The sequence below is a fragment of the Lissotriton vulgaris genome, chromosome 2_1 (assembly GCF_964263255.1).
Source record: "Lissotriton vulgaris chromosome 2_1, aLisVul1.2, whole genome shotgun sequence".
Lineage (NCBI taxonomy): Eukaryota > Metazoa > Chordata > Amphibia > Caudata > Salamandridae > Lissotriton > Lissotriton vulgaris.
Window position 1 is genome coordinate 305,779,288 of NC_141687.1, and position 16,381 is coordinate 305,795,668.

The 16,381-nt window shown below is 40.2% G+C and overlaps 1 protein-coding gene across 1 annotated transcript in view; it reads right to left on the reverse strand.

Annotated features, from left to right (window-relative positions):
- Positions 1-16,373, reverse strand: part of GEMIN4 (gem nuclear organelle associated protein 4) — a 56,887-nt gene extending 40,514 nt beyond the window's left edge. Inside the window, exon 1 of the mRNA XM_086954996.1 lies at positions 16,005-16,373. The gene's annotated coding sequence lies outside the window, so the exon portion shown is untranslated. The remainder of the gene's footprint in view (positions 1-16,004) is intronic.
- Positions 16,374-16,381: the final 8 nt, after the last annotated feature.

Below are 16,381 nucleotides of genomic sequence, written 5' to 3' on the forward strand. Positions count from 1 at the left end.
AAGCACTTTATGCTTGATTGTGGCACCTGTGTCATCTTTATAATTGCTTTGAACCCAGTTCTGCAAGTCATTATTGTAAGATTTTACGCAGAAAAGCGAATCGCACACTATTAGTGTCGGGAATTCACGTTCGGCATTTTCAAGCGCCATCTTTAAAGATCTGATTTCAGCTCGCCGAGCCGAACAGTTTCTCAGTGATTCAGTTTTTGTTATTTTCGGTCTGAATTTACCGCAGAGCCAGCGACCTTTAACAATCGCGCAGGCTGCATTGTAGGATTTATCATCTACATTATAATGCTGTACAAATCTGTCTGTATAGATTATACAAGAGTACTGTTGGAGAGGCAGAATTTCGATTGGCAGAGGATATTCTTCTTCATATTTCAAATCATTCAGTTTTTTCATGGTCGGGACATAATAGTATGTCACTTTTTCTTTATCAAGAGAATTTTCCCACTGTATCCATTTTGGATCTAGTGCCACTGTTTTTAGATTTACTGGGCTGAATAACGCCTCGAAGGCTGATTCTGCTGTGAAAACAGTTATTGTTTTGCCTTGTGCTTGGGCTCGTTCTCTTGCTACAGCAGTTTGAACTGCCTTTATAGTATTTTCTGTAAGACTGAATGTTTTTTCTGCTTTTGTGGACAAATGTGATTTGTAAGCTATTGGTACCGTTTTTCCCTCATTAGAGGTCAGGTACGTGAATCTGCATCTTCCTGGGATGACCCGGATTACAAGGTTGCGTGTATTATCACGAGTTTCTAATTTTGTTTTAGCTAACAAGTCTGTTTGCAATGATCTCAAAATTTCTGTGTATTTCTGAGTCCAGTTGATTGGTTTAAAATCAGGTTTTATTAATTCGTAGAGAGGTTTTACCCTCTCTGCATAATTTAGAATGTAAGTTCTTCCGAAATTCAGGAAGCCTAGAATCGATTGTAATTTCTTCAGCGTTTTTGGTGCTTGGAGTATAGCGCACTTCTCCAAGAAGTTGTCTGCTGGGCTTTTGCCTTCACTTGATAATTCGTATCCTAAAAAGAGGACCATTAGATGGGCAATTCGTGACTTTTTAAAGTTGAATTTGTAACCCTCTGCTGCGAACCCAAGTATTATGGTGTTCACTCTTTTCAAGTGAGTATCCAAGTCGTCGTCTGTGAGACTCTGTTACTCTGGCTGAGAATAATCCTGGGCTATTATTGAATCCCTGTGGGAGTCTACAGAAATTTTCCTGTGACCCCATTATTGAGAAAGCGGTCAAGTACCTGCTTTCCGGTGCAATATTTTGACAAAAGAATTCATTAGAAATGTCTAATGTTGTTTTGTATTTTTTGCGAGCTATGTTATTCATTAGTGCCGCACTGTGCGAATTTTGTACCGCAAATGTTTTGCAACATGAGTTAAGGTGCCTGTAGTCCAAGACTAGATGATATGAATCGTCTGGTTTGGAGACAGGAAACAAAGGATTGTTCATTTGAGAGGTGCATGTTTCAATCACTCCTTGGTATTCAAGTTGATCTAAAATCTCCCTGACCTGTTTTTTAGCTTCTTGCTTAATCGGGTACTGTCTTTGTGCAGTAGGTTGACATTTTAACTGGATTTTGTGAGGAGAGTCCTCATCCCATCCTACATGATTCTTATATAATGCAGGTGCTTGAGCTACTGCCCATTTTCTTGCATATATATATTTTCTGTGAATTGGAATATGATTTGAGAAGGCAGGCATAATCATATCTTTGCCATGAGGGCACTCCCTGACAAACTCTGGGGGCCAATCTTTCTCAGCTAACAGGATGGCATAGCCTTTTGAGAGCTTATCCCAAAACAGACCCCTTATTTTCCTAGTGTTTTTTCTCCTTCTATACGCAATGTTATTTCGTATATTTTAGGAGGTTCGCTAACTCTGGTATCTGCAGTTTCCACTTGAATGTATTCATTTGTGTCCACTGTCTCCAGATGATTCATCAGGATCTTGCGAGCTATGCTCACTTCTGCTGCGCTGTCTAGCATTGTCTGTGCCCACTCTCCGTTTTTCAGCTGTGTCCTCAGTATTCTCGGCATGTTTGATTACTTTAATACTGGCTACCTTCTTTCTTGGAAATTGTAATTTTTTACTTTGAGCAGGTTCCTGGTCTTTGGACTTGGCATGCTCTTCCCTTTGTTCTGACCGTCCTCTTCTTTCCGATTTCTGCGAAAAAGATCGAGAGAGACGTGTATCAATATCTTGATATCTATCAGGTTTTTTTCAAATTATCCCCATTTCTAAGGTTGTATCTTTTTCAGAGGGCTCCCTTTGGGGAGACTGGTGTTCTCAGCTCGGAGCTCTTTCTCTCGCTGAGGAGACCTTCCTCTGGACTGCAAACCTTTTTCTTTGGGAGTGGATTGTTTATTTCCATCCCAGCTCTTTTTAGGAGTGTTTACATTATTTTTAATAAATATCTTTTCAGGATTTTTAAGTAGTTAGGGTTTTACTGGTTTCCCACCCAAACTATCTCTACCTAGTTCTTCATAGGATTTTTCTATGATTCTGGTAAGCTCAATTGGTTGATCTGTTATATCTGTCTCTTTCAATTTTTGGCGGATCGCCACAGATGCTGCATCTCCTGTTATGTTGGCTAATAATATAGCCGAGACCTGCTTGAAGTCTTTCAGTAATTTCATACCAAGAGTTAAAGCAGGTTCTGCACCGTATTCATTTTGAATCTGTCTTAGTACATCTGGTATCACCGCCAGAGACTGAACGCCATGTGTTTTTGTGTAAATGGAAGCAAAGACTGTGCCCCAAGTGTCACAGTCCTCCACATGTGGTGCGACCCCCATTGGAAGGCAGATAGTCAGAATTCTGTGTTTCTCAATAGGGGTAGTATTCGGGAATACTGCCTCTATTTGAGTTATTTTCTGTGCTAGCCAGAATGGAATTTGTTCCCGTTTTGCGGGTGTTTTTCCAAGACATGATTGTATGTTCTGTGGTGTAATTTTATTTGTGTTCCCCTGATGAGGGGTCAGCTGTGGAATATTAAGAGCTGGTTGGACTGTTGCAGTCTGCATTACATATTGGACAAACTGTCTGTGAATTTTAATTAGTAATTTTAGCTGTGTTAAAAGTTCTTTCTCTGACATTTTTTCGATGTCAGGATGTGGTGTGTAGCTGGCTAGAACCGGCCACGTTGCTCCTGGTCTACCTAGTGGACCGAGCCTGGTGATGTGATCATTATGTTTTAGGGCGCCTTTAAACCAGAGCAGGTGCTCTTTGTAATTTAGTGGTATTTCAATATCCTCGTAAGGTGTATATTCTTCCGGTGGTTCCTCTATTTTGTAATAGTGGAATTCGTGTGTTGTAGCGTTTGCCGCTGGAAAGTTTATCCATGAATAGAATACCTCTGTCTGCCGATATTCGTGTGCCTCTATCACGAAAATGACTGTAGCACCTCGTGATGTCAGTCCGTTTTCTATAAGTTTTAAAAGTTATAGTTTTTCTTATGTTGACCGGAAGGAGGATAGCATTCCGGTCATTCTGTAGGAGACTCGTGTCTTCCTCTATTAGTTGGGCTGCTATTCTAGCTGCCTCCCTTTCGTCTTCACTATCTGACATTTTACTGTCAGAAAGGTTTTTTGTTGCAGATCAGGTCTCAAGGAAACAAAAGATTAGGTGCACAATATTTTGGAACACTGTATCCTTCAACGTTGACTAAACCAAAAACTCTACATAGGATTCTCTTCCTACTAAGTACCGGCGGATTTTATCCTTTCACCCACTCCAGACGTCTATTGGAGTATTTACGGGAAAAAGGGTCTGTGTGAAAAAGCACGACTGAGTTACTCTAACGTCTTGCGTTAGTTTTATCAACTTACCAAACGTTGGGCGCCATGTAGTGTAGTTCCTATTTTCCCTATAGGCTCTGCGGATTGGAATAACATAAACAGCAGAGTAGACGTAGGACTGAGATCTTCTAGGTCTCTACTGACTATGTTAGACTTAATTTAGGTTTGCGCCAGCTAGCTCAGAGGTCACTGGAAACTCTCTTGAATGATTAGGAAGAGATCAGCTTCCCTGGCTCAGACAAGAAGGGATTCAGCTTCTGACAACCGCATAAACATGACAACTTTGCTCCCTCAGAATAAGAGTCAATCTCTATAGTCATGAAAACAATTGACAGCTATTTCACTCAGTCAGATGTGCATACTTAGTTTCACCAGAGTGCAGAGAATAGAGAGACGGGCGTTTTCAATAAAAGGTATTATTTATTGAGCAGTCCTCCTTCTCATGCAAGAGAAATGAATTGCCACAATTGCAATACTTAATGTAAAGTAAAGTACGTACAGTAAAAGGAGTATTATGAAATAATACTGTAAAAGCATTGATATGGTTTCTTAGCCATAAGACACTTTAAAATGGATAAAATATATATACATATATACATAGGCTAACGTCCTCAACTGGTGCTTCTAAAATAAGCCTACCCCGGTGTACCTGACCTAAGCCTAATACGTGGGAAGGAGTAAGTAAGTAGCAGTTTAAGTTAAGAAGGTTTGTTGCCAAGGATCTGTTCAAGAATTCTCTCTAAGGGTTTAGTCAGCACTGTACCTTGGGAATAAAATGTAGGAGGTCTGGTATCTCTCTCTCAGGACTCGATATCCCAGTCACCCGCAAGGGTAGGCTGGAAACGCCGGAGCTGGATTTTCTCGGCAGGAGAAAAGACAGCATCTTTCTCAGCGCGTCAAAGAGGAGGGGCAGCGTCCGTGGGCTTCTCCCGTCTGCTGGGCTCTCGGAAAGTAGATTAGCTGCTCTGCTCCAAAACCACCACCGTGTGTTTGCTTAAGGCAACGTTGGTATATTTATACCTGAAAGGTGCAGAGTTTGACGTAAGGTTTGGACATAAGACGTCAATAAAGATATCACTAAGAACTGGCCGTTCTTACAGTGCTCGCAGGAATTCTATTACAAATCAAAACAAAGCAAGCGAGGATTTCCCAGGTTGCTGGAGGTTTGGTGTGTTGAAAGAACTCTGTGTGTTCTCTAGGAATCCAAGGAAGTAGCTTTTACCGTGCCTTGGACTGCAAAGGCGATTTACTGAAATATAGATCTGATTCTTATGCCATTATAGGGATATTATTGATTATAGCCGTACAGGGGCATAAAGTCACAATATTGAATCGGGTTCTTAGATAAAACACATCACCTGGTTTTCCCCTAAACTGTGCTAAGGCTCCTAGAAAGCAACCCCGTACCCTTTTAAAAAGTAAAAAGGCAAAATACACCCCTATGCCTACCCAGATTATTTTTAAGAGTGTTTCATCTGCTTTGTGGTTTAAATTGTGTTTGCAAAGTGTATTTAGCTAAAAAGAAAGTGCTTTTCAAGGGCACAAAAAGCAGTATTTTGGTGGTTTTAAATTTGGGCCTTACCTGTAGTGTTGAACAGGAGTTACAAAGTGTGTATTGAGCCGTCTGTATCCAATGAGCTTCTAATATCCTTGCCCCAGGCAGACCTGTTTGTGCTTTAGTGACTGGTCCACAGGCAGCATCTGAGAAGGCCTGACCTCGCCCATGCCACCAGCACATGCTCTTCAGTATAAGGGAACATGCTCCTAAAATAGGTTTGCTATTGGTTGTTGCATCTGTGTTTTAATTGGTTCCTAGAGCTTGGTTTTCTAATATACTTAGGGTTAGGGTCCGGATTGGCTGATAGAGCTAGGGTTCTGATCGGTTCCTAGGGCTGTTTTTTTTAAATTAGATTTAGGGCTTTTAATGTTAGGGATCGGATTGGCTAACAGAGTTAGGGTATGCTCGGTTCCCAGGGCTAGGGTTTCTATTGGACCTAGGACTTAGGGTGTTGATTGGTTACTAGGGCTGTGATTAGTTAAAAGGACCTGGGCGCTCATTGGCTCTAGGGTTTAGGACTAGGGTTCCAAGTGGCCCATGGTCACCTGATCACTAGGGCTATTTAACTTTAAGGGTAATGGCATCTAAGCCCAGGCGGAGAGGACAAGGGTAGTTGCCTGTTTGGGTTGGGCCTAGGGCCAGAAATGCTGCCCTTTTTCCATTTACCAGCAACTACTTTAAGCCATCCACTTCTTAATAATAACACAAACTCAGCATACACACAAAACAGAAACAAACACTGACTCCCACCATCAGGAGTACACATATAATACACATCCTAAACCAACTTAACCCCCAAATGTTCTATCCTCACTAACACCTACCATAAACACTCTAACACAACACTCATTCACCGGCCTCTCATCCATTGCATAATTTAGAGCCTTGAAAACACAACTCACGAGCTCCACAACCAACCTCAACTCATACACCTTCCACTCTAAGCAGACGCAAATGAAAACAAAACATGCCACTCTTCACAACTTCACATCTCCTAATATATTACACAAGGCTACTCTACAGAAACAAAACCGCTCACCAACTCCATCTCAACCACTATCTTACACCACCTACACACACAGACCCAACAAAATATATTCTAAGCCTGATAGAGGAGGATTACAAAATAAACAAGCAACACTATTGCTATCCTGAGACATTTACTACCAACACTAATAATACACCTTCTACAAGTTCAAAACAATACTACTCACTCTTCTAGAAAACAAAGATACACCACCACCAAAACAATATCTCTAGATTGCATTCTAATAAATTCATGAACACCTAAAAATAAGCACCACATCTACAACCTTTTCACTGACCCAGAACATGGTTTACTCTTCATAACTGAATCATTGTTTGGAGAGGACATGGCTCCATTGTTGGATGAAGTCGTTCCTCCAGGCTACCAAACGGTCACACAAAATCGAATTGGCAAAAGAGAAGGTGGTCTAGTGGTTAAATTCAAGGAAACACTAAAGCTTACAACATTTCCAAACAAGGTTGTAAGGCCCTCATAACCAGATGCAACCCAACGCCAACAACCACCTGTAATTCCTCTTTTTTACAGAGCAACACCTAGCAATACAACATTCTAAGACACATGTCTAGTCACAGTTTCAAACCTTATGACACGACACTCCAACCTATGGGCATTGGTGACCTAATGAGTGGCTCCAGGAAGCTTTTGATATCCGAATACCATACAGAACAACAACACAGCACAAAAAAGGCAACTTGGATGAATGCAGAACTAAAAAGGTTAATCAACAAATTGCAAAGGTCCAATGCACCTGGCTCAAAATAAATAAATCAAGACAAACTCCACCCACACAAACTTAACAGATTATACAAGTCAACAAAGCCTCGAAAAATAATAAAAATGTTACAAGACCTGCAGGTCTGGTGACTTAAATAATGTATTCAACCAAGTTGTAATGCTCTTGATCCATAAACTGGTTTTAAATGATGTGATCCTGGTAAGAAATGCTACCTCACTGAGCCGCCATTTTCTTCATTATCCCATATGAGAGCACCTTCAAATATGGGAGTTCATCATGTCTCCTGAACAACACAACTAGTTTGATTTAATAGACTAAACTTTTGCTCCATACATAATACAAATCTAGCCACATGTAGGATAAACATGACCACAACATGCATCTTAGTTCATTAACACTATTGTTATAAGGGCAGGGGGGAGGCATATTTTTCAAATCATGTTTAAAACCCATCAATTTTAATAAATACATAACTAAACATGAAGTGGTGCACATAAACATGAAGTGGTGCACACTCATTTGCAATCAGTAGAATTGAAATGCCCACAAAATTTGGAAAAACAAGTTTGCACATCACCAAGTAAAGTGTTCGGATTTGTTTTGCTCCTATTTAAATCTATGTTTGTGTCACACTTCGCAATTACAAAACAATTTGCTTTTGTAATTCCTGCTATATTTTGATATATTTGTACAATTCATTTACAAGCTATTTACATTTTATGTGTTAGAAAAAAAACTGAAATCTTACAGCGTTTGGTTTCACAATAATTGATAGCTCACTTGAAAAACCTCTAACTGAAGTAAGAGAAAGAAAAATGAACCCCATTTTCCAAACAGCAATTAGTAAAATGGCAAACTGGCATTTGAACTCTTTCCTTGAACAGAGAGCAAATGCGTCAAAATAAAAACAAGATTTAAAGGCAACTTTTTTCTCATTCTCTTTCTGAATGAGCAATACACCTGTTCCTTTCCAGATTCATTTCACTCGCCAGAAGGGACCAATAGGTGCGAAAAATAGTTCGACCTGATAAAATAGGCCTCGCCATTGCGAGTGGGCGAGTGTATTTTTCGAGGCCTGTCAAATATCAAAAAAGGTTTTAAAAGAAGGTAATATTCAACCAGAATTGAAAATGCTAAATGTGCAAGTAAAGAATTTTACAAACGTTCTCACTGAATTTCATAAACCTAATGCACAGAAGGTAACTCATCTCATTACTCAAGAATTTACTGACAAATCATTACACAACCAAAGCAGACATGTTAGACTCCTATTAAAAACAAAGGAAAACCAACAGCACCAATCTGTTCCCAACAATCGTCTCCAGGGGTATGCGATCCCAGCCTCTACATTCCTTCAAACAACTATCAGAAACTGAATTTATGGAACTTGTCAAAGCAAACAGGCTAGCCAGCTGCCCTTCTGACGCTTGCCCACCACAAATCTTCAAGAACATTCTTTTAACTACATCTGCTGCCACACCAGTAAGAACAATCATCAATAATTATTTAACTATGTGTATATTTACAGAAGACTTAGGAAAAACATACATACCCTTTTATTGAAAACAAATCTGGACCCACTGTTACATGGTTCCAACAAATGTAGTAGGGAAGTGGAGTGAATCAACAAAACTTCATAATACAGGGACCGAGTTTTCTTATATCATCAGTAAATGCTGGTCCGGCTAGCTCACATTCCTGCATCTAAACACCTAAACCTTTTGTTATAGATACTGTCAGCAACCTTGAACATGGCTGCCTTTACTCCCAAGGAATCAATAGCAACAGATCCAACCCTTTCATATGTCAAGGTCTCACAAAGAGAATAGACAATAATACATTTTCAAGTATTTACTGAAAAGATGTAATCCTTGTAATTAAAACATGAACTGTGATGATTAGACAAGGGAGACACATCATTGTTATAAGCATTATTAAAATGGTGGGGAAAAAATGAATTTGACCATGTTGATAATTCCCAATATCACTCCTATCACTTAGATCCTCACGTTAGTGAGAGCATTGTGAGAAAACCCTTCTACCAGACCCAGGTGGAATGATATAACCCCATACTTTAGTGTAAAGTCTCCGGAAGCCTGCCTCAGTGCATTTACGGATGGACTCTGTCTCAGTGTGTAAGCCCACACACCTCTGCCTGCACAGCTAACTTCCTTCTTAGAAGGAATGTCGGGGTCTGCAAATCTGCCTCTCATTCAGAGCTCTCCGCAGCATCCATGATAACTCCGGCGTGAAATGCCTCGCCTGACTACCTGGAACCACCTTCTAAAGTGTCCAAGGAAGTAATAAACTTTGAAATTACCATGGACTCCAGGCATTGATAAATTCCAAACTAGATAAGTTAGCAAGATCAAACTTTGTTTCTATGAAAACTCTTACGACGCATCTTCCCCCACTTAGGATTTTCACACGAAGTCCTAACTAATATATCTCTTGTACTACTTAAACTTTATTAGGCCAATGACCTCTACCATAAATAATCTTTATTAACTATGAAAAGACAACAAATTCAAAACTCTTCTGTGAGACTACTCCTGCATGTAAAGCCACAAGTCCACATCTCCCCTGCCTTGAGGGCTCTACATTGGTCGAGTTTGTGAGTTTTATCGCACAGCCCCCTTTTGATCCTTTGAATCTCGTGTCATTTTCTGACGGGGTGCTACTTGATGCACAGCAACTTTTTTTTTTTTTTTTTTAAACATATTTTATTTGGTCTAATTGAGGCTGGACCCTAGAATTTCGTATATGTTTAACTGCACTTTGTGATTAATGCTTTTAAATATTTTTTATGTATTATCTTGGGGGTTAGTTAGTAATTTCAATTTATGCATTGCTTTTGCTATCAAATGTGTTCTACCTAAGATATAATTTTGCATTTATTGACAGCGGATAATTTGACTATGAATACTATGTGTAATTGGTCCTGATATTTAGACCTTTAATATATATTTACACTATCAACAGCCCTAGAATGGATATTGGAAATCAGTGTAATTTTGGTGTTTCCGCTTTTGGATCCCGCAACCTCTGACTTTGATCTTTGTCAGAAAAAGGTGAGAAGGTGTATGGCTACAGTATGGGTGCTGTAGGGTGATTGGGTAAAATGTGTTAAGTTTACCCTTGGTTAGTAATGCTATTGCTGGATTACCTCTACTCACAGGAAAATTACTCGCTGATGCCTTCTTACGGTTGTCTTTCCGAAATTAGAGGAAGCACAGTATATGTCCCGGTTCTCCTCGATTTTTACTTTTTTGGTTGACTTTGAGGTGAGATGAAGGACTTTTAGAAACAGTTTTTTGATAACTTGGTGCCATTTCAGCGTTTGTGTATTTTATCTGCGACAACACCCACCTGTATGTGACTGACTTGGATTAGATTTGTGGTATATACTCTTTCGACTGCTCTTTCGAATTAGTTCCTAACATATTACTGATTGGTACTTTTACTTGTACCATTTTATCTAGTAACAGGGGCTACAACGGCACCCCCCTCCTTTACATTTTGAAACTAGACATCCTTGCTATTGGTGCTGGAAGAGAGTGGATTGTACTTAAGATGAGATACCAAATCTGTTCCTGCTCACCCCAACTATGAAACTATTTGCATACCCACATTCATTTGACTGTATACGATAAAATCCATGACATATTTTCCTGAATGGGTTTTCTACATACTATTGACTGGTATCTTTTATCTGTGGCATCTTTTCCTTGGAAAGGGGAGTTATGGCAGCTTTTTACACTAGACATCATGAAATTGATACTGGAAAGAGTGTATTATATTTAGGGTGAGACAGTAACTTTGCACCGGCTCACCCTAACTAGGAAACTGGGTGGGTTCTCCATCTAGGCAACCCCATTGGGTCATCCTACTCCGTTCTGGCTGTTGGTTTGTGTTTTTATTAGGTCCACCTGGACTATATGTACAGGACGATCCCTACTGGTGACGTTACATCTTGTTGAAATTTTGGAATCGTTTTCCGGTCGTACGTGTCCGGTCACACTGAGTAAGGTGAGATGTTTTCTCACGACACTGGGCCTTTTGTTATTGTGATTTGTGTGCTTGGTGTTTCTTGTATAGGTTCTTTATTATTAAGGCTTATCTCTTTAGTATTGCCGCTTTTTATTATTTGTTTTTCATTCCCTGTTTCTTTTTCCCTTTTTAGGTTTCGCCTATTATCATTCGCTTGCGAATGCAATAGGCGAAAATTCAAGTGCTCCATTCGACTCGTCAAACCACTGTGGTTTTTCCACAGTGCATGTGAGTCACGTGACCACAAAAGCGGGTCACGTAACCACACAAGCACGCGCATCTCCCTAATCCGCCTGCCACACTTCTCCTCCCCTCGCTCGCATTCCCGTCCCCCCATCAGGCTCTCCCGCCCCCATCCGGCTTCCCTCCGCGCATCTGCCTGCCACACTTCTCCTCCCCTCGCTCGCATTCCCACCCCCCCACCAGGCTCTCCCGCCCCCATCCGGCTTCCCTTGTACTCTCTTAAGCCTTACGTCACAGACCGGTTTATTTAAAAAACTGTGAAGCAATCCTTGCACAGTCACAATCCAATTACCGCCTCTTCCGTACATTATTGGGACTGCCCGAGAGGTGCGTGGTTTTCACGGAACTCCATCTTTTTAACAGCAGGAAGCAGCCCAGAAAAAACAGCATTCATTCAAAAACACAGAAACCCCTTCCTCTTGCATAGCCTTCAGACAGTTAGTGATTAGCAGAGCAATGTCCGGATGCTCCCTAATGTAAGATTTATTTCGAGTTTTAAGCCAAATAGTGTCTCAAGATTTCTTCATTTTTTTTTTTTTACTAAGTTTCCTAACAATAAGGTTCGACGTACTTTTATGTTTATTTCAAAGAACTAGTCTTTCCGGTTAAGGGGTAGGGGAGATCGGAGAAACCTTACGCTGCTCTTTGCGCGGATATTTCGGCAACAATATGGGTATTTTTCAGCAGTTAAAACGCATGCATGATTTCCTTAAAGTCTACCAGCTGGACCCCTTCATGTCGACGCCCTATCAATGAAAGTTCGATAAATTCGTAGGAACCCACATGCTGTGACGCCTCGTTTTATGGGGGTATCTTAATGCCTGAACCGTGGACCTGAAGTATTGCGGTAGTCAAAGTTCTTAACTGTGCGATTGCGCGCTTTGCAACTTTAAGACGCTATGCCGTGCAGTTTCAAGTTGTTGTGCAGTTTCAGGTTATTTGCAGTCCTGGTTCGGCTGCAACCCCAAGAAGCAGCAGCTGGCCCCTTTCACTACTGTTTGCAGTCTTTCAGCCCTACCTCCCACCCCCTTCCGGGAAGGAGGGTTTGTTTATTGTATTTATTTGCTTGCGTGGGGTGCACACTTTTAGAGCTGGTCTCCCCTTTCCTGTTTGCAGCAAAGGCCGTGTATATCTCCTCCCCTAATCTTTTTATATTCTTTTCACTCTTGTTGCAACCCTAGACGCCCCACCTGATTGTGTTTTTTTTTTTAAACGTATAGAAACCATTAACGCGTTTCTGTACGACTTGTTGCACTCTCTTACAGCCTCTCCCAACATTGCAGCAGATTTATTTTTTTCCCCTGTAAACCTATAAGATTTTTTTTTTTTTTGCGGCTCGCTCGCTCCGTCCCCCTTTCCTCTTTTTGGCGGGATTTGAAGCTAGGGTAACGCCTCCCTGGGACACATGGAGTGGAAACGTGCCAGTGGGTCTGTTATTTGGTTTAAATACATATCCCCTGGATCGCCTTCATTTGCATCAAAAAGTAACAAATGTGGAACGGGGGAGGGGTTAAGATAAACCACCACCGCTATCTAGAGGGAGGGGAGTGAGGTTAGAAGAAGGGCCACTGCAAAAAGGTCTAACTGAAAATAAAGCATCAGACAGCTAGCGGCATTACCTCTGGACAGCCATTCCCACTTGTTTCTTTTTGGCTACTTTCTGAACGGGGAAATATATATATATTTGACCCAGGAACTAAAAAAAATATATAGAGTTCTCTCTCTCTGTCCCTACACGTTTTCCATTGACGGTTGGCTGCTTCTCTTAAAGACGTGGGGGAGGGCAGACTGAAGTCGTTAAGCAAAGAAAACAAGCACTGGCGTTGCCAATAGGTTTCGAATTTGGAAAGTTGGAGCTATTGGTTTTGTAAATGACATTTTATATTTATATATTGTTATTGACAATGCCAATAACGATATATAAATATAAAATGTCATTTACAAAACCAATAGCTCCAACTTTCCAAATGCGAAACCTGTTGGCAACGCCAGTGCTTGTTTGTATTCCATTATTTATTTGCCTTTTCCTTTTGTTTCCCACTATGTATATGCATAGGTGCTTGATTCTGTTCTTGGATTATTATATGATCAAGTGTACATAAGTTGGACAACTTTGGCTGATTCTTTTTTAGTGAAACTCTTTTTAAGAAAAACATTCCATGTGACAATTCAAAGTTTGTCTCTTTGTTGGTTTGACAATTCTCATGTATTTTAATTGTATGTCTAATTGTGCCGTTTTCTTGGGTCATCATACATGTATTGTTTGATCTTGTTATAGTATATTATTTTATTTAGTATTATGTATTTATATGTTATATATGTATGTTATGATTGCAGCCCTGACGAAGTTCCTGTGGCACTGGGGGAACGAAACATGTTGGCTGTGCCGGTTTTTATGACAGAACAACATTAATAAAGAGAAGAATATTGGAAAAATACACAGTGTTTGATTGACTTCGACCCGAGTGCACCTTCCTTTCTTTCTGACATTTTGTATAACTGACATCCTCCAGCAGTGGATGCCGGGAGTAGCTGCACTCACACAAAAATATTTGAAACTGGTGGAACTCTATGTGCTTGGCGTTGGTCTGCTGATGTGTGTGTTTTTTGTCTTACCTCCTAAAGTGTCCAAGGAAGTAATAAACCTTAATATTACCATTGACTCCAAGCATTGATAAATTCCCAACTAGATACGTTAGCAAGATCAAACTTTGTTACTAGGAAAACTCTACGATGCATCTTCCCCCACCTAGGATTTCCACACGAAGTCCAATCTACTATGTCTCTTGTACTACTTAAACTTTATTACGCCAAGGCCTCTACCATAAATAATCTTTATTAACTATGAAAAGACAACAACAAATTCAAAACTCTTCTGTGAGACTACTCCTGCGTGAAAAGCCACGAGTCCACATCTCCCCTGCCTTGAGGGCCCTACATTGGTTACTGGTTGCCAGAAGATCCACCTTCAAGCAGCTTTGTATCACCCACAAAGTAATACATGGAACAGGACAACTTTTCATCAGACATAAAATCATCAAATACATAGAAGAAAGGAACCTCCAGTCGAAATTGGCACCATGCCTCTAAACCCCAGCATACAAGAAAAAAACATGGGTGGTGCATCTTTCTCTGCTACAGCAGCCAAACTATGGAATTCATTACCCCCAAACATTAGATCGTCAGATAATTATCTCAGCATCAGAAGACTACTCAAGAGTTGGCTCTTTCCTACATGACCACCATACTCAAAACACAAAATACAGCATAGGCCTGTGTATGTAAACATGTATAATGTGATTATATGCATCTATTTAGATATATGATTTTTTTGTACAAATATATAAAGTACTTTTTGGTATAAAAATATATATTCATACATGTCTGCTTAACAAACATATTACTTATGGTTAATTATATATTATTTATGCTTAACATGTGTATGGCACTACACGGTTTACATACAAGTTATCTGATTGTAGATCATAACAATTGTATCTATATGTGCTTCACAATTGAAATATTGGGGGGAAAAAAAAAATGATATATCCCCAAAAAATGAAAATACACAAATATATTAACTTTATGTACAGCAACACGTGAAAGTCTGAGTTTCTAACTATTTAATCATTTATGCACATCTGAGACTTTAAGTAATACAACTGTATATCTCTTTACTATTTTCCGTATATATGTATGCCCAGTGCTTTAAAGGGTCCGGTACTGACCGGGACGGAGTACCTGCACTTTTTAATTTTGAGAGGGAGAGTATCAGCACTTCTCAAGAGAAATGCTATACTTTTAATTGGAGAGTACCTGCACTTCCACGCAACAAGCAGGTACTCTGCTACAGAGTACCTTAACTTGTATTTTTCCATTTAAAGCACTGTGTATTCCATTCTATGTAGTTATGAATCTATATAATACTTTACTCCTACTGCAAAAAAAAAGAGACCTTCAACTCTATTCAATGCACTACTTATATATCATCCTACACCTCTCTCAATATATCCTCTACCTCCACTCTGACTCATCCGATATATCACTGTACTATGATCTACCTTATAACCTTTCTAGGCTCTTTCCTCCTCTATCCCACTTTGGACTCATCCCACACCTCAATTTAGTACTATGATCTCCCAAATCCAACTAACAGACTCACATGTACACCATTCGAATTAAAAACTTTTATTTCACTCTACCAACCCACCACTAATCAATCTATTTTGGGTTTCAGAGTAGCTCGCTACTTGCCGTAAAGCACTTCAACGCCTCGTCTGGGGTAGTAAAGGCTATATAAATAAAACTACAATTGCATCTAAATAATTCCACACAACTTTAAAACTTTTGTAGTTAACGAAAAGTATTTCAAAGGCTGCATGTATCATAAAAACTTAAAAACTAACTGTAATGTGTAAAATTACCAGCACCAAACTATATAATTGGAACATGTCTTAAACGGACTAAATTGCTGGGACCACTGCAACCATGCAGCTTTCGCATCATGAATGACAAAGCTATAATCATAGGAAAATAGAGCAACTCTTCTTCACCTGTTTGTCTTCTTTAAATGTCCGAGCGTTGAATTGACAGCTACTAGGAAAGCGCACGCAGTTACCAGGAACTGCAGAATAAATCAGGATCGGTTTTTGTTAGGAATCACACACCTCGGCGTTTGTTGCTTATCCAGTCAGCTCTGCCAGGGATGCACACTTCTCGGCATCACGCTGGCAGTAAGTAGACTATGCCCGCCCGGGCTTCCGTTTGTTGTAACCCTATGCCTCCATGGAGGCATGGAAAGACAGGCAGTTCAAACGGTTTGAACCGCGGGACATTCGAGTGCTGCGGCAGGCAATAAGGCACACTGCCTTGAAACCCGGACTCGCGTCGCGTGCGGCTGAGTGGATGTTTTCCGGAGCAGTGGTGAAGT